Source organism: Mytilus edulis, chromosome 13 (assembly GCF_963676685.1).
Source record: "Mytilus edulis chromosome 13, xbMytEdul2.2, whole genome shotgun sequence".
Lineage (NCBI taxonomy): Eukaryota > Metazoa > Mollusca > Bivalvia > Mytilida > Mytilidae > Mytilus > Mytilus edulis.
Window position 1 is genome coordinate 9,358,857 of NC_092356.1, and position 16,891 is coordinate 9,375,747.

At 32.1% G+C, this 16,891-nt stretch overlaps 1 protein-coding gene across 1 annotated transcript in view; it reads left to right on the plus strand.

The window, feature by feature from the left end:
* The window catches only part of LOC139500088 (uncharacterized), a 66,777-nt gene that overhangs the window by 16,233 nt on the left and 33,653 nt on the right, over positions 1 to 16,891 (plus strand). The gene's annotated exons all lie outside the window — the stretch shown is intronic.

Sequence of the window (16,891 nt, forward strand, 5' to 3'; positions counted from 1 at the left end):
AAATATGTGTTCTGGAACAAGATGTCTCTGATGTTCAGTACTCTCCAAGTCTCAGTTAAGTGTGACTTCTGGATTCTATTACCAAAGGTAAACAAGGAAGATCTAGGCTACCCAGAGGGCCAACCAGATCCTAACCTTTGACCTTGACCGCAGTCGTGATATCCTAGTGTAAAACTTGATGAACAACTGAAATAACAATCTGGACTGTTACCAAATATAGGATCTGGCAATATCAGTTTACCAGAGAAATCAGTCCTAACACTACAGTTAGGGTAGTAGCCGAGTAATATACTGCACCTCTAAAAATATGTCTAGGTATTTTTATTGCTCAAGTGTGAAGTACCGTCCTACACTAATTCTATATTATAGATCTGTATGGGTTGGAGTAAAACTAAAACATTTCCCATAAACCTAAAGGTAAACAATAAATAAAGGGGCAGACAGACAGACAGACGGACCAAATGTAAATAGCCCGACCCAACAAGTGTGGTCGTTTCAAGTACGACACCACAAATATAACAGACTTTTAAAACAAATCTATTTCAGTATTTCCAAACCTGTAGTAGGATTTATATACCAAATACACAGACAAATACCAGAAAATAAATATCCAAAGGGAAGCTAAGACAACATAAGACTCGTTCTGTCCTGAATATGCTCTCGCTTAAATAATCTGTAATCAGCAAACCATGAAACGCAGACTCGTGGGAGGTTCAAAATCTAGGTTGTTACCAATACCAAGGGAAGTAATCAGGACGAGTTTTAATCGAAGGATCAAATCAGGCAAGGGACAAGGCGTTTCTCTGCAATAAAATAATTCAGTAAGATACAACTTTTATTAGACAACACGCATATGAATCAGCTGCACATTTAATAAGTTACAGTTTTGCAAGTCAATGGTCTATTTCTGCAGTCTATAACAAGATTTCTTAGACCAAGAAAATAAATTCTTTCAGTATCTAACTTTCTTTAACGACTCACTCTGCCGTTCTGATCAGGGCTTGCATATGGATTTCGCTTGTTAACACTTTAATACTTAAATTTACCGTCCTTAAGTTCAAGTCATAGATTTGAGTCACTCACGTGAATGCCAACAAATAATGACTCCGAACTTTTACTTGCTTTAACCCGCAAGTTATAAATAACTTTAACCTTAACAACTGAACAGCTGAACAGTTAACCGAATCTCGTTATTCGCCAACTGACAACGTTTATTCAGTTCAAAGAACTTTTCAAAAACTCAACTCATAATTTAACCAGCGAACCGCTTTCTAAATAATTCACGCCTCAACACGTAAATATTCAAAGTTTTCCGCTAAATCTCCAATGCAAACCGTGATCAAAAACCAGCCAGTTTTAGTCACTCAAAATATGTACATGAAAATCATAGGAGGGGGAATTTCTTACCTAAAAATATTGTAGAACACCTTTTCTTCAATACACTAATTATAGTATAAAAAAATAGCGCGTGATTCCTACCGAGACCACTTCCAAAAATATCGCGCACATGGTTGAAAATTCCCCTTTTTACCTTACATCTATACACCTGGAAGTCTGGGCTGAGAATGATTTCTAGCAGACAATATATGCACGAGCTAAATTTTCCCCGGGAATTCAATCGCGCTCTCTGATTGGTTGAGAAGGGAAAACATTTTTAATGCTAATGCGAGGTTCGTTACGTCACTAAAATTTAATGAATGAAATAAAAATCGGAAAGTAATAAAATAATAAAAAACAATCTTTCTGGAAAAATAATTAAAAATAGTAATAATGAAATAAATAAATGAACCAAATAAAGTGACCCACAAACGTTACATTGAGTGACTCAAATCTATGACTTGAACTTAAGGACGGTAAATTTAAAAGTATTAAAAGTGTTAACAAGCGTAATCCATATGCAAGCCCTGATCAGAACGGCAGAGTGAGTCGTTAAAGAAAGTTAGATACTGAAAGAATTCATTTTCTTGGTCTAAGAAATCTTGTTATAGACTGCAGAAATAGACCATTGACTCGCAAAACTGTAACTTATTAAATGTGCAGCTGATTCATATGCGTGTTGTCTAATAAAAGTTGTATCTTACTGAATTATTTTATTGCAGAGAAACGCCTTGTCCCTTGCCTGAATTGATCCTTCGATTAAAACTTGTCCTGATTACTTCCCTTGGTATTGGTAACAACCTAGATATTGAACCTCCCATGAGTCTGCGTTTCATGGTTTGCTGATTACAGATTATTTAAGTGAAAGCATATTCAGGACAGAACGAGTCTTATGTTGTCTTAGCTTCCCTTTGGATATTCATTTTCTGGTATTTGCTTGTGTATTTGGTATATAAATCCTACTACAGGTTTGGAAATACTGAAATAGATTTGTTTTAAAAGTCAGTTCAAAGAACTTTTCAAAAACTCAACTCATAATTTAACCAGCGAACCGCTTTCGAGATAGATTAAATGAAAAGTTGGGTTGCTGTCTAGTTTATAGAAAGTATAGGTTAAGGTCGCATAGACAGTACCCCAGTTTCGTTGCACTGGCGCCCACGTAGGGACCCTCTCATATATAATGTGTACTTGATAAATTTATTTATAAAAACTAAATAAGTTAAAACACTAAAAAAAAAAAAAAAATATTTATAAATTTAAAATTAAATAAAAGAATTCAAGAGTTAGTTATGGATACATCAATGACCTGAAAAAAATCAATTGTTATCATGTTACCTTTTCAATAAAAAAAATGTGTTGATAAATTATAATTTGTAAATTGTTCACAAAAACATTATCACGACCACTCAAGATCAACCTTCAAACATCATAAACCAGTAAATAAAAGAAAATTAATTCCGTTGACACAATCCTCTTCTGCAAATGAGTTTTTAATCTTTTTGTGAATATGAGCTCGCTGACGTCACAATCGCATTATCCCAAGCACATGCTACCTAAAATAAAAATAAGGGTTTTCCACTTTTTAGCTCACCTGGCCCACAGGGCCAAGTGAGCTTTTCTAATCAATTGGCGTCCGTCGTCAGTCGCCGTTAACTTTTACAAAAATCTTCTCCTCTGAAACTACTGGGCCAAATTTAACCAAACTTGGCCACAATCATCATTGAAAAATGTGTCGGTTACCCGGCCAACCAACCAAAATTGCCGTCATGGCTATAGGATAGAACATAGGGGTAAAATGTAGATTATGGCTTATATCTCTGTCAAGAGGTAAAATTGTTTATTAGGTCAAGATCTATTTGCTCTGAAATATTCAGATGAATCGGACAACCCATATTCATTGTTAGGATGCTGCCTTTTACAAAAACCTTCTCTTCTGAAACTAAGACAAATTCAACCAAACTTGGCAAGAATCATCATTAAGGTATCTAGTTTGAAAATTGTGTCGGATGACCCCGCCCGTGAACCAAGATGGCCGACCTGACTAAAATAGTACATAGGGGGTAAAATGCAGTTTTGACTCATTTCTCTGTAACCAAAGCATTTAGAGCAAATCTGACAGGATGAAATTTTCAAAAGGTCAACATCTATCTGCCATGATATTTTCAGACTATTAGGTAACCTGTTGATGGGTTGCTGCCCCTGAATCGGTAATTTTAAGAAAATTTTGCAGCTTTTAGTTATTATCTTGAATATTAGTAAAATAAGATCTACAAACACATCACCATCACCAAAACACAATTTGTCATAAATCCATCTGTGTCTTTTGTTTAATATGCAGATAGACCAAGATGAGAGACACAGGCTTTTTAGAGCCTCTAGTTCAAAAGAATTAGAAATGTGCAGGTAGATTTAAAACAAAAGATACATGCAGGTCGTTTCCGATTTCCTTTAAATACAAAATTTAATACAATGCACCCACAATAAGTAAATAAGAGTCAAATTCCGGTAAGCCTTATAAAAAAAGACCAATCATAAAGAAAGATGCAAGGATATTTTTTCGCTTCGCAAATTGTACGGACGCCATTACGAATTGTTTCAATGTTATGGAATATCTGTTATATGGAGGATATAGGATATGTTCCTCATGTCGTAACTACAATCCCGTTCTTTTTATCTTTATTCATGACATTTTTACCGATTGTGTCTGTTTGTTTTGTTCACGCATCATTATCAATATTATTAAATTTGACGCGACTGTCATACAAGTGAGAGGTTAAACGCTGTAAAACTAGGTTAAATCCACCATTTTCTACATTTGAAAATGTCTGTACAAGTCACGAATATGACAGTTGTTGTCCATTCGTTTTTAATGTGTTTTGTCATTTGAATTTGCCATGTGATTAGGGGATATCCGATTTAATTTTCCTCTGAGTTCAATATTTTTGTGATTTTACTTTTGTGGGGGTGTTTAAATTCTTGCATTTTACTACAAATATCATAATTTGAATAAAAATCAACAAGTTGAACGGACCTGTTTTCAGATGTTCCTAGAGGCTATTGAATACAATGCACACACAATAAGTAAATAAGAGTCAAATGCACACACAATAAGTAAATAAGAGTCAAATGCACACACAATAAGTAAATAAGAGTCAAGTCCCAAAGTGTTTAATCTCGGGAACTAGACTATCGATTCCGTTTTCGCATGATCCTAGAAGGCTAGTTTCCATGTGTTTAAGCACGGGATCAAGGCTTTCAATACCCTTTTCGAGTGTTCGTAAGGATGTTTGCTTGTCATGTTTTGGACTTTTTGTCAAATTTTCGAAATCCTCTGGTTTTATCCATTTGAATGCCTTAAAAAACTTATCCATGTACTCCCTTTTCTTTTTATAAATCTTTTACGTGTGTTATTATAAGACAATTGTTTTAATAGTTTTTGAGAACTTTAACTGATCAATGATAAAGCTGTGAAAATTCAAGAGAGAACATTTCCCGCCAAAATTCCAATGGCTAATATCTCGAAATCAAGCACATTGACCCCTATATTTATTTTTTTTTGACTTTTTTGATTCTTCAATTAATCCCCTATCAATATATCCTAGTTTTATGGAAAGCTATTTATTTTGAAACTGAGTAGCGAACTTCCTTTATTTCTCATGTTCTTAAACGCTAGTTCCTAAGTGCTTAAGTCTCTTGATTCCTTTTTCGTTTTGTGTCCTAGAGGCTAGTCTCCAAGTGTTTAAAGATGGGAACTAGAATCTACACTTGTTTCTACAGGCTAGGTCTAACATTTTTAAACATGGAATCTAGGCTATTAAATACGTTTTTTGCATATTCGTAGTGCTAGGTCCCATGTGTTATATCAGCCAGTCAACCAACCAGTAAACAAACCATGTATGTTTTTGGTCCTCTGTGTTTAATGGGAGTCAAATAATTTATTTCTTTTTCTCCAAGAGAAGGTCACTCAATCCCATTTGTTTATTTTGCGGGTCATTCAACCAACCCACCAATCAATAAATCAATCAACCAACTAATCAACCAACCATGTTTGGAATAAAATAAAATTAACGGTACCAATTTTCTTGCACCAGATGCGCATTTCGACAAAACATGTCTCTTCAGTGATGCTCGTGGCCAAAATATTTGAAATCCAAAGCTTATATAAAAGATGAAGAGCTATAATCCAAAAGGTCCAAAAAGTATAGCCAAATCCGTGAAAGGAATCAGAGCTTTGTATAAGGGGGATACATACCTTAATTTATAAAAATTTCTAACATTTTGTAACAGGGATAAGACGGTAAAATCAATGCATTGATATCTTTTATTAGGTCTGTCCAATTTCCATTATTTTCTGATTACTATTGTAAGGTCTTTCTGCTTGAACAGTTACTTAAAGTAAACCGGAAGTAGTTTCTCTTCAGTAATTTAGAAAATTGATGTGGAGAGACCTTCAACTGTTCTCTAAACAGTTGGTATTCATAATATTGTTACTAGTATTACAAATATTTTTGAAAAAATCGACATGCACCTTATCTGAAACTACATCATTCAATTGACCTCAAAATGTGCAGTCAGCAAGGTAGGCATGTATTTAATCTTCATATAACAACGTTGTGCAGCTATCTCAACAGAATTATCGTAAAATATTGATTGCTAGCCTAAAAAATCGCTGTGAAATCCTACAATAAAATGTCTGCTCCTAGATAAAAATACAAATCTATCTTCCTAACTGCTGATGAAAAATGTATATTTTATGAATTAACCGATAAACATATCTTAAAATTAAACAGGATCAATTATTTCCAGAGCATTCATTGCTCGTAAACTCCGATAAGAACATCAATTACCTACAATGACAAAAGACATACATTTGTGTTATTCCGTCGATATACATTTTGTCTGTCCATCATCTCCACCTAAAAAGAAATAAAGTTTTCGCTATTCAAAACCAGCATAAGGACGTCACAATCATGCGCGAGAGACGCACGCGGGACCGCAAATATAATAAAAACTTTCTTAACTAGATATATAAACATAACCAACACAATAATATGGACCCTTGTATGAAAATGAGAACCTCTGTCCATGCACTCTTTTTATTTAGGGGTAATATTGACCTGTTTCTTTCTTTTTTGTGTTTTTTTCTTTCTTTCTCCTAGGGTGTAAACATTTGACTTGTAACCGTTTACAAATTCATTAAACAAGTTAAAGAAAGAAAGAAACAAATAAACAAATAAACAAATAAACAAACAAAGCAATTAATCATGTTTCAAAGGGGAAATACCGTTTACAATTTTTTTTAAGCAATTGATTTATATTGTTTTTCTACTGCCGCCACTTTTGTTTCTTGCGTATAAATTTTTTATTCATAAAAAAACATGGCCGCCATGGCTAAAAAAAACATAGAAATCAAATGCAATTTTGGATTATATCTTAGAAACTAAAGCATTTAGAGCAAATCTGACATGTTGTAAAAATGTTCAAAAGGTCGAGATCTATCAGCCATTAAATTTTAAGACAAATCGAACAACCCATTACTGGTTTACTGCCACTTAATTGGTAATTTTTAGGAAATGTTGAAGTTTTTGGTTATTATCTTGAATATTATTGAAGATAAAGATAAACTTAACTGAAAACAGCAAACATATTAAGCAAAGTAAGATCTACAAAAAATTGTTTCATTACCAAAATTGTCAATTGACCCCCTTTAAGGACAATTTTACACAAATTGTTTATGTTTTTTTAACTTTATAAATCTTCTCAAATGAATCTAGTATAACTTTTGTATTTTATTTCCTTATACGTCAAAAAACATAGACACTATGGATAAATTGGAAAATGCATTTATTTGCTTTTGAATCAAATATGATAGATACAATGAACATTTAAATTGCATGTTTAAGTCACTTATTAATATATATTGAAAAGCAAAAATAATCATTGATGAAAGATTTAAGAAAAAAAAAAGCAGGTGAGCGATTCAGCCACTTGGTCATTTGGTCTTTTTACTTCTCTTTGGAGAAACCTATTGTTTTTCGATTGATTTTTTTCTGAACCTTCCGCCACTTTTATTTCTTGCATGTAAATTCTGTTTCGCAGGATGTGGCTTAGATGTTTGGTGTGTGATATCGAACAGTTGATGCGTCTATGAAGTTGACACTGCTTAATCGAAAACTTTTGTTTGTAGGAAGTATCCCCTAACACTGTTTTCTTTGTGAGTGCATCTCCTCCGTAACCTTTAAAGAAATGGACAAATTTATTTTACAAAATTGCTTATTATATCCTTAAGATGTTTCGTGCAATTTTGACCGAAGCGGTACGAAAACTCCCTATGAGAGTTATTTCCCCTTATGCATTTAATAAAAGGATTTGTATTTGTAACTGGTAAACCATAAGTGAAAGAGACCTAGGATCTTTGAATTTGGTGTCCATGGTTCTAAAAACAGAAAATTAGATCAAGGGCAGTTTCTAGATTTTGATTTTTGCTTCTTCACACTTCTTTTCTTAAACCATACAAGAAAATTATTTTACCAAATTGCTCGTTATATCCTCAAGATGTTTTGACCAGTTTTTACCGAAGTCATTCGAAAACTTCAAATGAGAGTTATGTCCCCTTATGTATTTGACATAAGGGATATACAAATGCATAGCATGAACTGTAAGTGATAGAAACCTAAGGCATATCGATTTAAGGTTCATGTTTCACTTAATAATTTTCCGTTTAAAGACCTATTGCTTTTGTTTTGATTGTTTTGGGTTTGTTTTCTTCGGCCTAATGTTTTTTGTTTCCATATTTGGTATATGATATTATACAGTTAGTACGCTTTTAAAAATGATACCACGAAATAAAAAAACTTTCCTTTGTAAGAGTTATCTCCCCGAACACTGTTTTCCTTGTGTGTACTACTCCTTCACAACCGTAATATTACGACAAAGGAGTAAGTTCGGTAAGGGCCATATTTGGCCCCAATTATAAAGTCCATAGTTACAAGACAATAAATGTTTTAAGTTGCCGTAAAGACATGAGAGAAAGTTGAACAGAACTGTTTTTGTCAAAGTCTTATTCTAACACGTTGATTTTTACATCCCAAAAAGGTCAACATAAGGGATTTTGGTGAAATTTGACAAAATGAGCTGGATTTCAACCAAATAAAGGACCAGGAAACATAGAGCGCAGTCGTCGACAAGCTTAATATTCAAATGAGACATGTGAAATGTCTTCACAAACATTATTCTAAAAGATCTTTGTTGTCGACGTATGCGCTCTATGTTTCCTGTCAAATAATATATGGAAATTTATCCATTTTCATTGATTTTTTGAGTACAACTTGTGACGTCATAATGAAACGCAGAAACGTAAAATTTTCAACAAAATGGCTTATATCCTATCTAGTCAATGTATTAGCTATAATTTATCGTGATATTGGTCAATAAATACGAATTTGAAATTTACGTTAAAAAAGGGGGCCATTTTAGGACTTTATCGAACATACTCCTTTATTTAACCAAATTGCTCGTTATATCCTCAGGATGTTTTGATTAATTTTGACCGAAGCCGTAATGAGATTTCATATGAGAGTTATTTCCCCTTTTGCATTTGATATAAGTGCTATGCATGTGAAACTGGTAAACCATAAATGAGGAGACCTTAAGCCTTTTGATTTGAAGTCATTGGTCCAAAAAGAAAATTTGGTCAAGGTCAAAGGACAAGATCATATTCTCAAATTTGATTTTGGCTGATTTTTACTTTTTTTCAGATATCGACAACATACTTTTACTCAATTGTTAGTTGCAACGTCTCGTAAGACATACATTTTGGTTGAAAAAGTTTCCTTCCCCTTTATATTCAAAATAACAAGTATGGTGATATAACTCATTAACCATATATAATAAAGACCTATTGTCTTTTGATTTGAGGTCCTTTGTTTATGACCTTGAAAATGAGCTCAAGGTCATTTGTAAATTTGACGTTCTAGATTTTGACCTTTGCTTTTACGTCATTTTATGCATGATAAAGTCATGGGACTTTTTTATTTAAGAATTGAATGCTTCTTTTTGTAACTTCATTGGGGTGTAAAAGCGTTGACCGAAGTACATTTTGTATGAAGCGCTTCATTCTAAAAATGTGCGCACGGTCAACGCTTTCACAACCCTATGAAGTTACAAAAAGAAGCATTCAATACTTATCATTATATTTTTTAGCTATGATCATGAAAACACGAATTTTATAAAAAAAAAATATTTAATTCACCTGTGCACTTTATTGTGGGACCACGTGTTATCATGAATGAAAAGTTTTAATGAGTAATGCAATTGCTGAAGGAATAACACGTGATGTGCAGTTATCCAATCAGAATAAAGTATTATAATGAAACATACATCTAATGTAATTATTATCGTTTAAAGTTGGAAAGCCATACATATTCAATGTTGAGGTATATAGAACCATATATTATTTGAATCAGTGTCAAGTAAACTATCAAATAATACCGGAAGTGTCAGTTTTCAAACCGGAAGTCGCAAATCATCTCCCTAATAACATTTGTTTTGTACAAGAACCATATATTTTTTTCAAATTAGCATACAATTAGCCATCATTTGACACTGGAAATGACATTTTAAATATTTTCATATCATAATAGATTTTTACTAGTGAAAAAACCTTCAATTGTTGTCTGAACAATTGGTTATCAATTATTATTTTTATTCTTCCGTGAAATTTTGTTCTCGCGTTACATTTTTGTTTCCCAGTATGTCGGTAAGATATATTCTTAGTTAGTATCATACAGTTTATGCACTTTTAAATTTTATCAGTGCAGAATCAAACATATTTCTTTGTAAAAGTTATCTCCCTATTTACTGTTTATCATGTTTTTGCATCTCTTTCGTAGCAAAACAAAATATTGACAATTTGGTTTTTTTTGCAAATTGTTCGTTACATCCTCATTGCGATGAAATTTTAAAAGAGTTATCTACCTTTACCAAATAAATTGTTGTTTGTTTTTAAACTCATTAACCATTAATCGTATAACTCTGGAATCTTTTGAGTTGAGGCCCTTAAGTCCTAACTTAGAAAATGAGGTCAAGTAAAAAGGTTAAGGTAAAGTTCTAAATTTTACTAATTTTTACTTTACTTTGTTTTTATTTATTCTCAAACACTTTTAAAGATATATTTAAAAGAACAACTACATAATGTTTGTTTTTTTATAATGAAGATATGATACATTTGTTCTGAAACAATCTCCTGGCAACTTATAGAAGTTAGTGTCCTTGAAATATTTTAATTACAAGGTTGAATGATTATTACTTCAACTTAGTTCATTATATAGTCATATGACCTTTAAAAAAAGGTTAGATTGCATATGACTTTGAAATATGGCAACCAGAAGTGACCTTGAGAAAACCGGAAGTAGACATTGTGGCACTTTTTTCATAGAAAAGTACCCGGATTCCATACATTTTGTAATTTAAATACATTAACTTATCACTTAAGAGTTATTTCCCCCTTCTGCATTTGACACATAGATGTATAGCATGAACAGTATGTGAAAGAGAACAAAGGTATTTTGATTTGAGGTCCTTGGTTTATTTGAATGAAATTAAGGCCAAGGTCAAAAGTCAAGATCATATTCTAAATTTACTTGTTTTCCCTTGTTTTATGACATCCTCTGTCACCTTTAAAGATATATCTCGAGGAACTAGTGCAAAATGTTTGCCTGATTGTTATGAAGATATGACACACTTGGTCTGGAACAATCCAATGCCATAGGAGTTTTTGTCCCTGAAATGATTAAAATGTAGCTTTATTATTACTCTAACTTGGCACATGATAAAGCCATATGGTCTTTTGCAAACTGTTGGTATGACCTTGAAAAATATCAACCAGAAGTTGCCTTGAGAAAACCGGTAGTAGCCATTCTTGCACCTATTTCATTAAGTACCTAAAACTATATATTTTTAGAATACGAATACATTAACCTATCAATTGATATCGGAAGTGACCTTCAATAAACCGGAAGTACCTAATATCTCTCCTATTGAAACATATATTTATTGAATCAGTATGAAGACCCTATCCTTGGACGACAATAGTAAAAAGTAAAAACACAAAAATACTGAACTCCGAGGAAAATTCAAAAAGGAAAGTCCAAAATCAAAAGGCAAAATCAAAAGTCTAAACACATCAAACGAATGGATAACAACTGTCATATTCCTGACTTAGGACAAGGAATTTTCTAATGTAGAAAATAGTGGATTGAACCTGGTTTTATAGCTATCTAAACCTCTCACTTGTATGACAGTCGCATCAAATTCCATCACATTGTCAACGATGCAGGAACAAAACAAACATGCTCAAAGAGTAACTTCCAGTAAACAGAAGTAGCTTCTCGTCAATTATTTAGAAATTGACCTGGAAAGACCTTCAATTAATCTCTGAACAATAGGTTTTTAGTTATTATTAATTTTTTCTTCCTCCTAATTTTTTTTTTTTTGACAAGTATTTTTTTTCACAAACTGTCGCCTAGATTTTTGGAATATGATATCGAACAGTTTATAGACTTTAAAACTGACCCTGTTTAACAGAACACTTTTTCTTGTGAAAGTTATATCTCCGTGGTGCTACTCATTTGCAGCCGTAAAATATTACTACAAATTCATTTTACCAAATTGCTCGTTGCTCTTCAGAATAAAGATGAATATTTGGACTGAAGATATCCGGATACTCCTTATGAGAGTTATTCCCCCTGATGCTTTTGAGAAAACTTGTAAACCATAAGTAAAGGAGACCTAGGGTCTTTTAATTTGAGGTCCTTGGTAAAACAATTTGCCGTCAGAGTTCAAGGTCATATTCTGAATTTCTAAAATTGCACCTATGGTGATATAACTCAATTATAATTACCACATATCAGAAAAACATAGTGTACTTCTTTTTTTTTTATTTTTTTTTATTTTCTATCAAAATCTGTACATTTGTTATTAATGAAAACATCGAATACCGGTACCTTATCCCGGGCTCGTTAATGTTAGCAATGTAACATGTAAATATATATCTGTTAGTATTTGTTAGTTTATTTTACAAAACATTATATCAGCTGTAGTTACTTTAATATAATACCACATTTTTCATTTGCATTTAAAGAGTTAAAAAATAGCATATTAATAGAATGTTAAAAAAGGACCACAAATAAATGTATGATCAAATTAGAATAATTAGTTAAACAAACATACAGATACTTTTATAGTTTGATGTTTTTTAAGAATGGAAATATGGAGGAAAAAATAAGTAAATTTAACAAAATTTAAAATAATTAAAAAAATATATTAAAACATTAAAAAAGAAAAAAGAAAATAAATATAATATTCTGATGAATATACTTTATCTTATTTAACAAATCAACATTCTATCATATTTTTCACATATGAATTATAATAGGACTTTGATAACAATCGAACAAATGAGTAAATTAAATCCACATTTTGTAGAATTTCTCAAGTTTATTGTTTCTTATTGCGATACACTTCTCTAGATTATAAAGATCTTTTAGTATTTTCTTCACAGCATGAATTCATAAATCTTTCTGGAAATATATTGTACTATAAATATATTGTTTAAGACACAGAAAAATCAGGTTTGAAATTTCACCCTTGTATACATGTGAGACATCACCAAACAAAAAATTCTTTTTCGTGAATGAGATACTTATACCATTAGATAAAAACCATATATATATTTCCTCTAATAAATTCTGGACATTTTTCCAATTCCATAGTACATGTTCTATAGTTTCTGTTTCTTCCTTACAAAAAATTACATAGTTGACTTTTATTGACATTAATCTTACACAGAAATGTGTTTGTAGCTAGTATTATATGATTTACTTGGTGTTATAAGTAACTGCAAAAGGGAGTTTGAAATTTCTCTCCATTCTGATTTATTAAGTTTCAAAATTTCATTCCAATTGTTTTGCCCATTAGGAACCACTTTAGGTATTTTAAAACATCCAATTTATATTTTTAGTTCCCTTTTGTCTTTTTAAAATGGTTTGATCAAAAGAAGGAATAAAAGGTTCCGCGAGCTTATTATCTCCCCTTGAATATAGCTTCTTTGTCTGATTTGATGTACTTGGTTTATAAATTTGGAATTGAGCTAAAGTAATAGGTAAATTTGGCGTTCTAGATTTTGACCTTTGTTTTTACTTTATACGTATAGCTTGCAAGCCATACGAAATTCACAAATGAAACTGGAATTGACCTTGTATGAACCGGTAGTAGCTTTTTTTTTTAACTTATTTAATGTAAAAGTATATAGAACCATATATTTTTGGAATCAGTGTCAAGTAAACTAAAAAGAATTACCGGAAGTGATATTTTTTAAACCGGAAATAACAAATTATCTCCCTTATTTAAAAATTAAATTGGCAAGAAATCATATATTTTTTAATCAGCGGTACAATAAGCTATCATTTAACGCTGGAAATGACATTTTAAACCAAAGTTTTATATTCCTATTAAAGTAGATCTTCACGGGTGAAAAGACCTTCTACTGAGTTTTACTTAAGTCTTTCCACTTTTCCGTGGAAGGCATTTTGATTTTGTTCTGTATATATTTTTTTTTTTTTACTTTTTTCTTTCTGCCTAATTTTTTTCATGCACTGTATTGTCATTTTTAAAGATGTCGCTTAGATATTTTCTATATCATAAAGAACAGTTTAAACTCATTTGAACTGACTCCGCTTAACATAACACTTTCCCTATCTTTTCCCTATCTCCCCGAATAGTGTTTTCCTTGTGCGCACTACTCCTTTGCAACCGTAAAATATCACGACAAATATATTTTATCAATTGAATATTAAGAATATGAGGAATAATTTAGACCGAAGAGATCCGGAGACTCCATATGAGAGTTATTTCCACTTATGTATTTGAAATAAGTGATATGTATTTGGTACCATTAAAACGTTTAATCCCGCTGCAAATGTTTGCACCTGTCCTAAGGCAGGATTTTGATATGCAGTAGTTGTCGTTTGTTTATGTAATTAATACGTGTTTCTCGTTTCTCGTTTTTTATATAGATTAGACCGTTAGTTTTCAAGTTTGAATGGTTTTACACTAGTAAGTTTGGGGCCCTTTATAGCTTTTTGTTCGGTGTGAGCCAAGGCTTCGTGTTGAAGGCCGTACATTGACCTATAACGGTTTACTTTTATAAATTGTTATTTGGATGGAGAGTTGTCTCATAGGCACTCACACCACATCTTCCTATATCTATTTGTAACTATTAAACCATAAGTGATAAGTACCTAAGTTTTTTTTATATAAGGTCCCTGGAACAAGAAAAGAAAAATAAGGTCAAGGTCATGTTTTAAATTTTGAGTTTGGCTTATTTTCATTTCTTTTCAAAAATTATACATTTTTACTTATTCAGGGTCTATATATCAGCTTTGATCAGTGTTTTGTATTACTATACATTTCAAAATTATTTATTTTGTAATAATATTTCCTTTCTTCATTTAAACTGTAAACTTAACAACAAAATTATTTTCATTTTCCTGATTAAAATATTATTGTTATGGCGGATTTTTGTTTTTCTGAAATTGTTAAACATTCAACAGCGGTATAATACTGTTACTTATATTATTCATCTCTTATTTTATTGAGTTTGTTTTTGTATTGTATCATAGATCAAACTTATTTGTTCAGTGTGTGTTCGCTTGTGTTAATATGTCTTTTGATTGAGTAAAGCCATTTCAATTGATATTTTATAGAAGAGGGACGAAAGATACCAAAGGGACAATCAAACTCATAAATCTAAAACAGACTGACAACGCCATAGCTAAAAATGAAAAAGACAAACAGAAAAACAATAGAACACATGACACAACATAGAAAACTAAAGAATAAACAACACGAACCCCACCAAAAACTAGGGGTGATCTCAGGTGCTCCGGAAGGGTAAGCAGATCCTGCTCCACTTATAGGGTGTCTTTTTATGTTCTGAAGTTACACTATTGTTTCAGGTTTAGTACCACTAAAACGTTAAAACCCACTGCAATTGTTTGCACCTGTCCTAAGTCAGAAATCTGATTTTCATTAGTTTTCGTTTGTTGATGTGGTTCATAATTCTTTCTCGTCTCTCTTTTTTTATAAAGATTAGTCCGTTGGTTTTCCCGTTTGAATGGTTTTACACTTGTAATTTTTGGGCCCTTATAGCTTGCTGTTAGGTGTGAGTCAACGCTCCGTGTTGAAGACCGCACTTTGACATATAATGGTTTCTTTTTATAAATTGTGACTTGGATGGAGAGTTGGATCATTGGCACTCATACCACATCTTCTTATATCTAAGATATCAACAAATTATTTTTACTAAATTGTTTGTATAAAGACCATTTTGCTTGCTCATGTACGTTGACTTTAAATGGGAGTTTTCTCCCTTTTCATATTCAAAATTACATGTATGGTGATAAAACTCATCAACCAAATATAATAAAGACCTAGGTTTTTTTTATTTGAAATCATTGGTTTATGACCTTGCAATTGATGTCAAGGTCAAATGTGAATTAGATGTTCTAGATTTTGTCCTTGCCTTAACTTAAAATTTATACATGAAAAAGCCATGGGACTTTTTGCAATAGGGAACAAGCTATATGACCTTGAAAAATCAAACCGAATATGACATTGTATAACATGTACAAAAGTACCTCGTACATGTAATAACATGTACAAAATATTGCTGAAAAATTTGAAAATGATAATAAAGCAGAATATACATGCAAGATTGAAATTTATTAAATACTAAAGAACAATAATCAAAAGCAAAAGAAGGTGCATTATTTACAGCATGCATAAAATATTAAATGTTCATACATTTATGAAACAAGTATGTTTACTTGTTGCTACAAGACAGAGATATGTGACTCCTTCAGTTGCACATAACTTTCATTCTTCTACATTTACACCCACCAGACTAACAGTGCAGCTGCCTCTTTGACACTGACAATGCACAAAACCTTCCCCTTCACTCAATGATAACTTACACACTATCTCATGTGTCTCTCTCACACTCATATCACTGATTGGGACTTTTTAACACATTTAAAGTCCCATTTCCCAAAAATTGAACCTGGTTTCTTCTGAAGTATCCCTTTGTTTGTCTAACTCTAGAGCCGTCATGTGCATTTAAATTCATCACCACGCCTTGTGTGCTTTCATCGACAGGGCCCCTACCAATGGACGGAATAGGAATGATAACGTTATCATCTTGAGAGAGAACAGTTAATCTAGTTTTGAGTTTTTTGTCAAGCGGTCAGCTTGTATCTACTGGCCAGAAAAGACCCTCTTTCGTGCACGCTTGATGTCAATATTTGAAATCTCAGACAAAAACTCACTAGTATTCAAGATTACCTACACAATATGGAAGCATGGATTTACAACTTGATGGCTTCTAAAATTCCATCCGGAAAAATGTAAATTCATGAAAATATGTAACTTTGGAAAGGCACATACATACATAATGTGG